The sequence below is a fragment of the Zea mays genome, chromosome 6, assembly GCF_902167145.1.
Source record: "Zea mays cultivar B73 chromosome 6, Zm-B73-REFERENCE-NAM-5.0, whole genome shotgun sequence".
Classification (NCBI taxonomy): Eukaryota; Viridiplantae; Streptophyta; class Magnoliopsida; order Poales; family Poaceae; genus Zea; species Zea mays.
The window spans coordinates 114,277,780-114,291,485 of record NC_050101.1 but is presented as its reverse complement, the minus strand read 5'-3'; positions in this window follow the sequence as shown (position 1 = coordinate 114,291,485).

Sequence of the window (13,706 nt, the reverse complement as noted above, 5' to 3'; positions counted from 1 at the left end):
CTGTGTGACCGATTGAGAGAGGGAAAGGGTTGGAATAGACCCGACCTTTGTGGCCTCCTCAACGGGGACTAGGTTCTTTGGAACCAAACATCGGTAAACAAATCACCGTGTTTACTTGTGTTGATTTTCACTTGATTTATTTCCTCTCTTTCCTCTCTCTCTAAAGTTCCCTTGCTCATATTGATTTGAGTTTGCTCCCAAAGTTATCCGTATTGATTGAGCAACTCTTGGCAAGGCGAACTATCTTCCGCACTCCAAATTAAATCTAACACTAACCCCGAGCATAGTGCATATTTAAAGTTTGTAAATTTCAGGTTTCGCATATTCACCCCCCTCTAGGCGACTTTCAGTTTTCCACTCTCCATTTTAATTTTGTACCTTTCTAATCTCTGTTTTGATGTTGATCCTAGGTGGAGTCCCAACTTTCAACGTCTACGGACTTGGCAAACGAGCAATTTCCGCAACGTTTTGAGATCCCTACCGATGCGAGGCAAGTCTTCTTCGATTGTCTTTGGGTGTGTTTGGTTTGGCTTTTGGCTTTGGCTTTTGCCCCCTAAAAGCCAAAAGCCAACCAAAGGGCTGGATCCAGGAAGCAGCTTTTTCTAAAAGCCGACTTTCTCGTAGTGCAAAACTGAAAGCACCTCTGGACCTGCTTTTAGTGGCTTTTGGATGGAACTGTGAAAACATATATCGAAGAACTTTTAACGACTTTTAGTGGTTTCCACCAAACGATTTTTAGCTTTTTAACAGCACACAGCCTACAGCAGCTTTTTCCACAGCTCACAGCCCACAGCAACTTTTTCCACAGCCACAGCCCAACCAAACAGACCCTTTGTCTCGTTCTGCTCATCCTAGTTCCCTAACTTGTCAACCACTCTTTCCTTATTTGTATCCTCTTCATATCCGTATCGATCAAGTGTCAATGCTCCTCCTTATACTACTAAGGCTCCAATGACCGAGGTTCCTCCTCCTACCACTCCACAACCTTTCACTTATTTGTATCCTTCATTGTACCCATACAGATATCCATACAAGCCAAGATTCCCTGAGTGCAAAGTATTTATATTGGCTCCCATTCACCTCCTTTCTTGTGGCCTAATTCGACCATTGAACTTGTTCTATGTCAAACTCTAATGGTAGAACCATGCCGGTATTGTCTTAGAATGTTCATGGTCTGGGCAACCCAGATAAAGTGTAAGAATGTGCCTAATTCTTTATAGGTTGTGGCTCCTACCATTTCTTCTCTCCAAGAATCCAAACTCCAAGACATAATCTCCTTCAAAGCAAAACATTTGCTATCTTTTGGCCTCTCAAATTCTTTTAGGTTCAACAATACAACTGATTCTAGGGGTATTATCACTGCTTGGGATGCCTTGGTCCTCTCCATTGAATGAACTATTAGACATTGATACTCCATTACATTGTTGTTCTCTTCCACCAATCCAGATTTATTGATTGTGATCACCAAAGGTTTATGCTCTTGTTGACCATCATGTTTCATGTGACTTCCTTGATGTCATTCTAGCGCTATTGACGTTGATCCTTATACCATGGCTAATTGCTCGGGATTTCAATCATGTGCAATCTGTAGCTTATTAAAATAACAATGACTTCAACCAAACTTTTCGCATGATATTTGATGCAAATATACATAAAAATAAGAGCGCAAAGGGCTTGTTTTGATGCGTGAATATTGGAGGAGATTAGGGGACACATAACCCCTTGTCAGTCAAAAACAAAATAACTATTCAATCGTCATGCATCCAAACAAGTCCTAAAAGAATTGCAGGTAAGGGGAATCCTATTAATCGCGCTTGTTAGAAGCAATCAAATATCATGCGAAATATTGGAAACACATTGTCGGCGTTTCGACCCTGGGGGTCCCTGGACCGACGAGTAAATTGTCGCCGCGTGCCCCAGCCCAGATGGGTCGGCGCGAGGTGGAACGCGAAGGGGGGAGAGCAGCCGGAGGGAGACAGACATGGGAGGTGGAACCTGCGGCCTTCGTGTTAGCCCCACGCTCAGGTCGGGTGCACTTGCAGTAGGGGGTTACAAGCGTCCACGCAGGAGGGAGCGAGCGGCCTTGCGCGAGCACCGTCCCGTCCTTCCCCGCGCGGCCAACCTTCTGTAAGAGAGCCCTGGACCTCCCTTTTATAGGCGTAAGGAGAGGATCCAGGTGTACAATGAGGGGTGTAGCAGTGTGCTAACATGTCTAGCGGAGGAGAGCTAGCGCCCTAAGTACATGCCATCGTGGCAGCCGGAGAGGTTTTGGCACCCAGTTCGTGTGGTGTCGTGGCCGTCGGAGGAGCGCTGGAGCCTGGCGGAAGGACAGCTGTCGGGGCTGTCGAGTCCTTGCTGACGTCCTCTTGCTTCCGTAAGGGGGCTGAGAGCCGCCGTCGTCATAGAGTGTGCGGGGCGCCATCATTACTCGTATAGTGGAGCGAGCCAGATGGGACACCGGTCTTGTTCCCCGTAGCCTGAGTCAGCTCGGGGTAGGGTAATGATGGCGCCTTCTGTCGACGTGGTCGGTCCGTGCCCTAGGTTGGGCGAGGTGGAGGCTCCTCCGAGGTCGAGGTCGAGTCTGTCTTCCAAGGTCGAGGTCGAGTCCGAGCCCCGGGTCGGACAAGGCGGAGATCGTCGGCTGAGGCCAGGGCTGAGTCCGAGCCCTGGGGTCGGGTGAAGTGGAGTTCGTCGTCCTTCGGGGCTGAGCCTGAGTCCGAGCCCTGGGGTTGGGCGAAGCGGAGTTCGTCGTCTTCCAGGGCTGAGCCTGAGTCCGAGCCCTGGGGTCGGGCGGAGCGGAGTTCGTCGTCTTTCTGGGCCGAGCCCGAGTCGGAGCCCTGGGGTCGGGCGGAGCAGAGTTCGTCGTCTTCCGGGGCCAAGCCCGAGTCCGAGCCCTGGGGTCGGGCGGAGCGGAGTTCGTCGTCTTCCGGGACCGAGCCCGAGTCCGAGCCCTGGGTCGGGCAGAGCGGAGTTCGTCGTCTTCCGGGGCTGAGCCCGAGTCCGAGCCCCGGGGTCGGGCGGAGCGGAGTTTCCCATGGCGCCTAGGGCTGGACTTGGCTGCTGTCAGCCTCACTCTATCGAGTGGCTCAGCAGTCGGAGCGGCGCAGGCGGCGCTGTCCTCTTGTCAGACCGGTCAGTGGAGCGGCGAAGTGACTGCGGTCACTTCGGCTCTGTCGACTGGAGGGCGTGCGTTAGGATAAAGGTGTCAGGCCACCTTTGCATTAAATGCCCCTGTGATTTGGTCGGTTGGCGTGGTGATTTGGCCAAGGTTGCTTCTTGGTGAAGACTGGGCCTCGGGCGAGCCGAAGGTGTGTCCGTTGCTGGAGGGGGTCCTCGGGCGAGACGTAGATCCTCCGGGGTCGGCTGCCCTTGCCCGAGGCTGGGCTCGGGCGAGGTGTGATCGCGTCCCTCGAATGGACCGATCCTTGACTTAATCGCACCCATCAGGCCTTTGCAGCTTTGTGCTGATGGGGGTTACCAGCTGAGATTTAGGAGCCTTGAGGGTACCCCTAATTATGGTCCCCGACAGTAGCCCCCGAGCCTTGAAGGGAGTGTTAATACTCGCTTGGAGGCTTTTGCCGCACTTTTTTGCAAGGGGACCAGCTTTTTTTGGTTGCATTTTGTTCCGGTGGGTGCGCGCGAGCGCACCCGCCGGGTGTAGCCCCCAAGGCCTCGGAGGAGTAGTTTGACTCCTTCGAGGTCTTAGTGCGTTTCGCAACACTTCGGCTGGTCTGGTTGTTCCCTCATGCGAGCTGGCCGTAGCCCGGGTGCACGGTCGGGTCCCAAGTTCTCGGGCTGGTATGTTGACGCTGTCAACGGTTTGGCCGGAGCCGGGTTTGCGAGAGCAGCACCCGAGCCTCTGCACAGGGCGAGAGGACGGTCAAGGACAGACTCGACTTTTTTACATACGCCCCTGCGTCGCCTTTCCGCAAGGAGGAGGGGGGGGGGAAAGCGCCATGTTGCCCTCGGAGGGCGCCGAACATGGTGTCTCCGGTGAGCTGCTGGCGGGTAATCCGAGTGGACGCCCGTGCCCCATTTGTTAGGGGTCGGCTAGAGGCCCGGAGGCGCGCTCCAAAAGTACCTGCGGGTGATCTGTCGGACCCGGTCCCCTTTTGACGGGGTCCGAGGGCTCGATGCCTCCCTCTGATGGGATTCCGTTACAAGATCGTTCCCGCTGGTCTCGGAAATGTCCTAGGGTACCTCGAGAGCGTAGCCCGAGCCTTGGTTATGTATCGAACGTACCCAGGGTCATCCCTCGCTCTGTGTCTGAGGCGACTGTGAACCCTTCGAGGGCCAGCCTGCGAACCCCTGATCAGTAGTGGGCGCGGGAGCCCGAGTGGCCTGAGGCGACCGTTGAACCCTTCCGAGGGGTCGGCCATCGAACCTCTGACCAGTAGTGGGCGCAGAACCCAAGCGCTCTGAGGCGGCCGTTGAACCCCTCCGAGGGGCCAGCCTTTGAACCTCTGATCAGTAGGGAGGCTCGGGGCCTGTTTCCTTCACGGAGAAGGATCCTTTTCGGGGTATCCCCCTTTCCCGGTCCCTATTGTAAGAGAGATAAAGAGGAAAAGGAAAAGGATACGAAATCGAATGACGTGGCGTACCTTTTTCGACGCGGTCATTATGGCGAAGGCGAAGCGTCGCTTGCTTCTCCTGCCTGAGGCGCCGCCTGTCCTGCCGCGGAGTTAATGCGACGGGGCGAGTGGTTCGCGAGGCGGCCGTTGCGCGTGTGCGAGCCATTCGAGGAACGGAACACGGGCGCGCCGTCTTCACGCCATGAGAGAGGGTTCTCTCGCTGCCCCTGGATGGGACGTAAGCTTGGCTGACGACGTGACCGCTGCTCCTGCCCGCCTGCCACCGCCATTACTGCTGGCCCATTTTTGGTCGTATTGACCGTCGTGCCTGGCTGGCACTGCTGGGTCATACGCAGGGTTGCCTCGAGTCGCGGTACTGGTTCCACAGTCGAGGAGGCGCGGTAGTGGTGCGAGTGGCGGTGCAGTTGCTCGCACGTAGCAACCGGCGCGCCGGTTGCCTGACGTGTGGGCCTGGGCCTCCATGCTGGGTGCGTTGGAAGTCAGAGGGGGGCGCCCACTTGGCGCGGTTGCATGCCGCCTGCATGGCTGTCTGCCCTTTCACCCGCTGGTCTGGGCGAAAGTGGAGGAATGCTTGTAACCGCCGGGCGGTTGCATGCACCGCGCGCGGCGGTTTGGCTTCTTCTGCCCTGGGCCAGTTTGTACGACGCATGGGACCCAGCCCCCGCGCCGTAGGGGGAGGACCTTGGAGCGTGTTGGAGAAGACTCAGCCCACAACGGCTGGAGACGCAAGTAGGGAGAGTCGCCTTTAAAAGGAGGGTGACCCCCCTTGAAAAGCGACCATGTCTTCGCATTCCCTTATGCGTTGCGTCTTTCCACCTTCCGAGCCCCCGGATGGGGGACGCCCGCAATCCTTCCGCCTTGTCGTCGGAGGGACGCAACTTCGAGGAAGTCGGTACCTTTCAGCCATCGTTCGGCTTCAAGGATTTTCATCGTGCAGCCCGGCTGCATCCCCTCGCCAGTGGTCACCCAAGACGGTGACCACCAGCCCCTGGGTGGGGAGAAGCAAGCCGGGCTGCGATCTTGGTCCCGCCCTCAGCTTCAAGGATGTTCATCATCCTTGCTGGGGCGGAGGCCGGGCTGAGTCGGAGCTCTACCTCCCGCGCGGGTTCGTGGGTCAGCCTCTCCTTCAGCATTCAAGGGAGAGGGCGCTCACTGGCCCTGCGAGAGGGGCGGACTTCGACAACGCGGGGCTGGTCGACGGCGGGCGTCGCCAGCTTCAGCACGTTGGGCTCGCCGGCTTGGCTCTCGGTGCCCCCTCCCGCCGCAAGGGCCTTTGTCGCGCCGTGCGCACGGGTGGACCGCCCAAGACGTCGCGCGCCGCTAGAGCGGCGTTCGTGTTCTGGGGCTGTCCTGCCTTTGCACCGGTACGGCGCCTCCGCGCGGAGGTCGGTGCCCCGCTCGTCCGGGAGGATCCGAGTGGGGATCTGCCGATAGGCTGACGGCTCCGGTCGTCGGTGCCGAGGTGGATGCGGCTCGAGAAGTCCCCGTCGCCGATGGGGTCACCGCCACCATCCGCGCTCCGGGCCTCCGGCTCTTTGTACTTGTCCTCGCCCCTCGAGCGTCGGCGTGGGCGAGGGCAAGGTTGTAGCGGCGTCCGCCCTGAGGCCATCGCTGCTGCAGTTCGGCCACCCAGAGCGGGGGTCGTTGTCGCTGCTGCCGGAGCGGGCGACGGCGAGCCACCCGTCGGCCTTCTGTTGCTCCGCAGGCCCCCCAGTCGTGTGGGGTTGTTCGTACCTGTGGAGGTGGAACCGGGGTTCCGTTTGTATTGACACCTTTGTGTGCCGGTCTTTTGTTCATTGTGGCTGTCGGGGCCTGAACATGTATGTATTTTCGGCGCGGAGCCGTGTTTTTTCCTCATTTTCGAGCACTAAGACTCGCCTGTTGGTTATCTGAACCGCTTCACCAAGCGTGAGTCGCCTCGTACGAAGGTGACGAGTGAGGTATCCGTATCCTGGAGGCGTAGGAGTCCCTCGACTCGGTCGGCCTTGCTGTCCGAGGCTTCTCTTGCTTAGTTAAAGGAACCCCTCGGCCGCTCTTCGATGAGCCGAAGCTGGAGGTAGCAGTGTCAGCACGGACAGAGGCAGAGTTGGCTCGAAAAGAAGATTTGGTCGGCCAGAGCCTGGCCGGGTCGTTCACTGGCGGGACCGACGCCGGAGTTGAGCTGCCGAGGCCACAAGCCGGGCTGATGTCTTCGGGGAACAGCTGGCCGAGGCCTCGGGGTGGCCGGCCGAGCCGTCTGCTCGAGCCGGATTCCTGGAGAAGACCCTGGTGGTGATGGCCTGGGTGTGGTGCTGATGTCGTCCTTCAGAGTGGAGATCCTCCAACCGCGTCGCCGTCCGAGGCTAGGTCAGACCCCACCGAAGGTGCAGTTGACGCCGAGGGTGCTGCTGCCCCCTTCAACTGTCGACATCCGAGCCTGCAGGATCGGGTTGTCTTGTAGTGTGTGTATGTTTTCTGCGGCCGCCGAGGCCCAAACATACCATCGTCGTGTTGTAAAGCTGCGTTTCTTTTCCTCTTGTTTCGAGTATCTGGACTTATTTGTCGGTAACAGAATTGTTTGTGCGGGCGAGAGTTGCTTTTCACGGAAGGTGATGAGTGAGGTATCCGTATCCCGGAGGCATAGGAATCCCTCGGCTCGGTCGGCCTTGCCGCTTACGCGCACTCTTACTCGTCCATAGGGTTCTGTCACCGACGCAGTCGAGAAGGCCCGAAAAACCGTTCCGGCAGAGGAGCTTTCAAGCGTGAAGACTTGTTCAGTCCGCGGAATCACTTATCCGAGCGCGAGTTACTTATCGCAAAAGGTGATGAGTGAGGTATCCGTATCCCAGAGGCATAGGAGTCCCTGGGCTCGGTCAGCCTTGGCGGCTTACGTGTACTCCGTCGTTTTCAGGATCCACTTTCGAAGTAGTCGAAAAGCACGAAAGGTATTCTGGCAGAAAAGATTTTTTTCTTTTTCCGAGGAAAATTTCAACGCAGAGGGGGTTCCCCCCTTCTAGCCCCCGAGGGAGGGTCGGGCTTTGCCGAGGCAAGGCTGACCCTTCCTTGACGACCAGACTTTGTGTGTGAACGGGGTGTACGAATAACTTGGAAGCATCTTAAGGGTAGAAGCGACGTAGCTGTTGGATGTTCCAAGCATTGTTGTAGACCTCGCCTTGACTGTTGGCCAGCTTGTATGTTCCGGGCTTCAGAACCTTGGCGACGACGAACGGCCCTTCCCAGGGAGGCATGAGTTTGTGCCGCCCTCGGGCGTCTTGTTGCAGCCGAAGCACCAGGTCGCCCACCTGGAGGTCTCGGGACCGAACCCCTCGGGCGTGGTAGCGTCGCAGGGACTGCTGGTACCGCGCCGAGTGTAGTAAGGCGATGTCCCGAGCCTCCTGTAGCTGGTCCAGTGAGTCTTCTCGATTGGCTCGATTGCTTTGGTCGGCGTAGGCCCTCGTCCTCGGGGAACCGTATTCTAAGTCTGTGGGCAAGATGGCCTCGGCCCCATAGACTAGAAAGAACGGTGTGAAGCCCGTGGCTCGGCTCGGCGTTGTCCTCAGACTCCAGACCACCGAGGGGAGCTCCTTCATCCATCGCTTGCCGAACTTGTTGAGGTCGTTGTAGATCCGCGGCTTGAGCCCTTGCAGGATCATGCCGTTAGCCCGCTCTACTTGCCCATTCGTCATGGGGTGAGCCACGGCGGCCTAGTCCACCCGGATGTGGTGATCCTCGCAGAAGTCCAGGAACTTTCTACCGGTGAACTGGGTGCCGTTGTCAGTGATGATAGAGTTCGGGACCCCAAAGCGATGGATGATGTTGGTGAAGAACGCCACCGCCTGTTCGGACCTGATGCTGTTTAGGGGTCGGACCTCGATCCACTTGGAGAATTTGTCGATGGCGACCAACAGGTGCGTGTAGCCCCCGAGTGCCTTCTGCAAGAGGCCGACGAGGTCCAGACCCCACACAGCAAATGGCCAGGTGATGGGTATGGTCTGCAGAGCCTGAGCGGGCAGGTGGGTCTGCCTCGCGTAGAACTGACACCCTTCGCAGGTGCGGACAATTCTAGTGGCGTCGGCCACCGCCGTCGGCCAGTAGAAACCTTGTCGGAAGGCGTTTCCAACAAGGGCTCGAGGTGCTGCATGATGGCCGCAAGCCCCCCGAGTGTATCCCTTGTAAGAGCTCCTGGCCTTCGGCGATGGAAATGCATCGCTGGAGGATGCCCGAGGGGCTGCAGTGGTAGAGCTCCTTCTCGTCTCCCAGCAAGACGAACGACTTGGCGCGCCGCACCAACCGCCGAGCTTCGGCTCGGTCGGGGGGTAGCTCTCCTCGGTGGAGATATTGCAGGTACGGGGTCTGCCAGTTTCGATTAGGCGTGACCTCGCTCCGCTCCCCCTCGATGCGCAGTGCCTCACCCTCGGGGGCCGAGGGTACCTCAGGCCGAGCCGAGGGTGCCTCGGGCCGTGCCGATGGTACCTCGGACTGAGCCGAGGGTGCCTCGGACTGAGCCGAGGGTGCCTCGGGCTGGGCCGAGGCCTTCTCGGGCTCGGGCGTGTCGTCGGTCTTGACGGATGGTTGATGCAGGTCTCGGGAGAATACGTCCGGGGGAACCGTTGTTCGCCTCGAGGCTATTTTAGCCAACTCGTCCGCAGTCTCGTTGTAGCGTCGGGCGATGTGGTTGAGCTCGAGCCCGTAGAACTTGTCTTCCAGGCGCCGAACCTCATCGTAGTAGGCTTCCATCTTTGGGTCGCGACAGTGGGAGTTCTTCATGACTTGGTCGATGATGAGCTGCGAGTCACCGCGAGCGTCGAGGCGTCGGACCCCTAGCTCGATGGCGATTCGCAACCCGTTTACCAGAGCCTCGTACTCAGCCACGTTGTTGGACGCCGGGAAGTGGAGGCGTAGCACGTAGCGTAGGTGCTTCCCGAGGGGCGAGATGAAGAGCAAGCCCGCGCCGGCTCCCGTCTTCATCAGCGACCTGTCGAAAAACATGGTCCAGAGTTCTGGTTGGATCGGAGCTGTTGGGAGCTGGGTGTCGACCCATTCAGCCATGAAGTCCACCAAGACCTGGGACTTGATGGCCTTCCGAGGGGCGAACGAGATCGTCTCGCCCATGATCTCCACCGCCCACTTTGCAATTCTACCCGAGGCCTCTCGGGACTGGATGATCTCCCCCAGGGGAAGGATGACACCACAGTTACCGGATGAGACTCGAAGTAGTGTCGCAACTTCCGCCGCGTCAGGATCACTGCGTACAGCAGCTTCTGAATTTGTGGGTAGCGGATCTTGGTCTCGGACAATACCTCACTGATGAAGTAGACTGGCCTCTGGATGGGCAATGCATGCCCCTCTTCTCGTCTCTCAACCACAATCGCGGCGCTAACCACCTGAGTGGTCGCAGCAACGTAGATCAAGAGGGCTTCTCCGGCAGCGGGGGGCACCAGGATGGGCGCGTTCGTGAGGAGCACCTTCAGGTTACCGAGGGCTTCCTCGGCCTCAGGGGTCCAAGCGAAGCACTCGGCCTTCCTTAAGAGGCGGTACAGAGACAGGCCTCTTTCGTCGAGGCGCGAGATGAAACGGCTCAGAGCCGCGAGGCATCCCATGACCCTCTGTATGCCTTTCAAGTCCTTGATGGGCCCCATGCTGGTGATGGCTGCGATCTTCTCCGGGTTGGCCTCGATGCCCCGCTCGGAGACGATGAACCCCAAGAGCATGCCTCGGGGAACCCCGAAGACACACTTTTCGGGATTGAGCTTCACGCCTTTCGCCTTGAGACATCGGAATGTCACTTCAAGGTCGGAAAGGAGGTCGGAGGCTTTCCTCGTCTTGACTATGATGTCATCGACGTAGGCCTTGACCGTTCGGCCAATGTGTTCGCCGAACACATGGTTCATGCACCGTTGGTACGTTGCACCCGCATTCCTCAAGCCGAACGGCATGGTAACATAGCAGTACATGCCGAAGGGTGTGATGAAAGAAGTCGCGAGCTGGTCAGACTCTTTCATCCTGATCTGGTGATACCCTGAGTAGGCATCAAGGAAAGACAGGGTTTCGCACCCAGCAGTGGAATCCACGATCTGATCGATGCGAGGCAGAGGGTAGGGAACTTTCGGACATGCTTTGTTTAGACCAGTGTAGTCTACACACATCCACCATTTCCCCCCTTTCTTTCTCACAAGCACAGGGTTGGCAAGCCATTAGGGATGGAATACCTCTTTGATGAACCCTGCCGCCATTAGCTTGTGGATCTCCTCGCCTATGGCTCTGCGCTTTTCTTCGTCGAATCGGCGCAGAGGCTGCTTCACGGGTCGGGCTCCAGCTTGGATATCCAGCGAGTGCTCGGCGACTTCCCTCGGTATGCCGGGCATGTCTGAGGGACTCCACGCGAAAACGTCAGCGTTTGCGCGAAGAAAGTTGACGAGCACTGCTTCCTATTTGGGGTCGAGCTTGGAGCCGATCCGGATCTGCTTGGAGGCGTCGTTGCAGGGGTCGAGAGGGACAGACTTAACCGTCTCCGCTGGCTCGAAGTTGCCGGCGTGGCGCTTCACGTCTGGCGCCTCCCTAGAGAGGTTCTCCAGGTCGGCGATGAGGGCCTCGGACTCGGCGAGGGCCTCGGCGTACTCCACGCACTCCACGTCGCATTCGTACGCATGTCGGTACGTGGGCCCGACGGTGATGACCCCGTTGGGGCCCGACATCTTGAGCTTGAGGTAGGTGTAGTTGGGGATGGCCATGAACTTGGCGTAGCATGGCCTCCCCAACACTGTGTGGTAGGTTCCTCGAAACCCGACCACTTCGAACGTGAGGGTCTCCCTTCGAAAGTTAGAGGGCGTCCCAAAGCAGACGGGTAGATTGAGTTGTCCGAGGGGTTGGACGCACTTTCCGGGGATGATCCCGTGGAAAGGCGCAGCGCTCGTCCGGACCGAGGACAGATCGATCCGTAGGAGCCCGAGGGTCTCGGCGTAGATGATGTTGAGGCTGCTGCCTCCGTCCATGAGGACCTTGGTGAGCCTGACGTTGCCGATGATGGGGTCGACAACGAGCGGGTATTTCCCCGGGCTTGGCACATGGTTGGGATGGTCGGCCTGGTCGAAGGTGATGGGCTTGTCGGACCAGTCTAGGTAGACTGGCGCCGCCACCTTTACCGAGTAGACCTCCCGACGCTCTTGCTTGTGGTGCCGAGCCGAGGCATTTGCCACTTGCCCACCGTAGATCATGAAGCAGTCGCGGACCTCGGGGAACTCTCCTGCCCTGTGATCTTCCTTCTTAGCGTCGTTGAGAGCCTTGCCACCCTCTGCGGGTGGCCCGACCTTATGAAAGTGGCGTCGAAGCATGGCACACTTCTCGAGGGTGTGCTTGACGGGCCCCTAATGATAGGGGCACAGCTCCTTGAGCATCTTGTCGAAGAGGTTGGCACCTCCAGAAGGTTTCCGAGGGTTCTTGTACTCGGCGGCGGCGACAAGGTCCGCGTCGGCGGCGTCGCGTTTCGCTTGCGACTTCTTCTTGCCTTTCTTCTTGGTGCCGCGCTGAGTCGACCCCTCGGGGACATCTTCCGGTGGGCGGCCCTGGGGCTGCTTGTCCTTCCAGAAGATGGCCTCAACCACCTCCTGGCCAGAGGCGAACTTGGTGGCGATGTCCATCAGCTCGCTCGCCCTAGTGGAGGTCTTGCGACCCAGCTTGCTCACCAGGTCGCGGCAGGTGGTGCCGGCGAGGAACGTGCCGATGACATCCGAATCGGTGACGTTGGGCAGCTCGGTGCGCTGCTTCGAGAATCGCCGGATGTAGTCCCGGAGAGACTCTCCCGGCTACTGGCGGCAGCTTCAGAGATCCCAGGAGTTTCCAGGGCGCACGTACGTGCCTTGGAAATTGCCAGCGAAGGCTTGGACCAGGTCGTCCCAGTTGGAGATCTGCCCCGGAGGCAGGTGCTCCAGCCAGGCTCGAGCGGTGCCGGAGAGGAACAGGGGGAGGTTGCGGATGATGAGATTATCATCGTCCGTTCTACCCAGTTGGCAGGCCAGCCAATAGTCCGCGAGCCACAGTTCCGGTCTCGTCTCCCCCGAGTACTTTGTGATAGTAGTCGGGGTTCGGAACCGGGTCGGGAACGGCGCCCGTCGTGTGGCGCGGCTGAAAGCCTGCGGACCGGGTGGTTCGGGCGAAGGACTCCGATCCTCCCCGCTGTCGTAGCGTCCCCCACGCCTGGGGTGGTAGCCTCGACGCACCCTCTCGTCGAGGTGGGCCCAACGGCTGCAGTGATGGTGCTCGTTGCCGAGGCGACCCGGGGCCGTAGGCGCTGTGTTGCGCGTGCGCCCGGTGTGGACCGAGGCTTCCCGCATGAATCGGGAAGTCACGGCGCGATGTTCTGAGGGGTACCCCTGCCTTCGGGAGGCGGAGCTTTTGGCCCGTCGGACCGCGGCGTCCTCCAGGAGATTCTTGAGCTCTCCCTGGATACGCCGCCCCTCGGTGGTTGATGGCTCCGGCATCGCGCAGAGAAGTATTGCCGCTGCGGCCAGGTTTTGACCGACCCCACTGGAAACCGGTGGCGGCCTTACCCTGACGTCATCGGTGATGCGGTGCTGGATGTCCTGGGGGAGATGACGCGCTTCTCCGGCCGGAGGTTGGCCCGCCCATTCCTGCCCGACGTCCCGGCGGATCGGCTCAAGCGTTCATGTTCCCTCGTCGAGCCTGGCCTGCATCTCGCGGATTCGCTCGAGCTGTGGGTCATGACCCCCGCCGGGACGGGGACCACAACTAGCTCCCGAAGGATGTCAACGCGAGGCACGGGCCTAGGGGGATCACCGTTCTCCGGTATACCAAGATGGTTGCCTTCGCCGGGACCCCCTAGATCGACGTGGAAACATTCGCGACTTGGACCGCAGTCCTCGTCGCCGAGGCTGTGGCTACCGTCGGAACATTCGGAAAGGCAGTAGTCGCATGCGGTCATGAAGTCCCGCACGACACTGGGGTTACCAAGTCCGGAGAAATCCCAACAGAGGTCGGGCTCGCCATCTTCCTCGGACCCCGAGGGCCCGTAGGTCGAGATGGCCGTCAGCCGGTCCCAGGGTGACCGCACACGATACCCCAGAGGGTTTGGACTCGCCTCTATGAGAATGTCCACCGAAGCGGAGTTTCTTGGCGGGT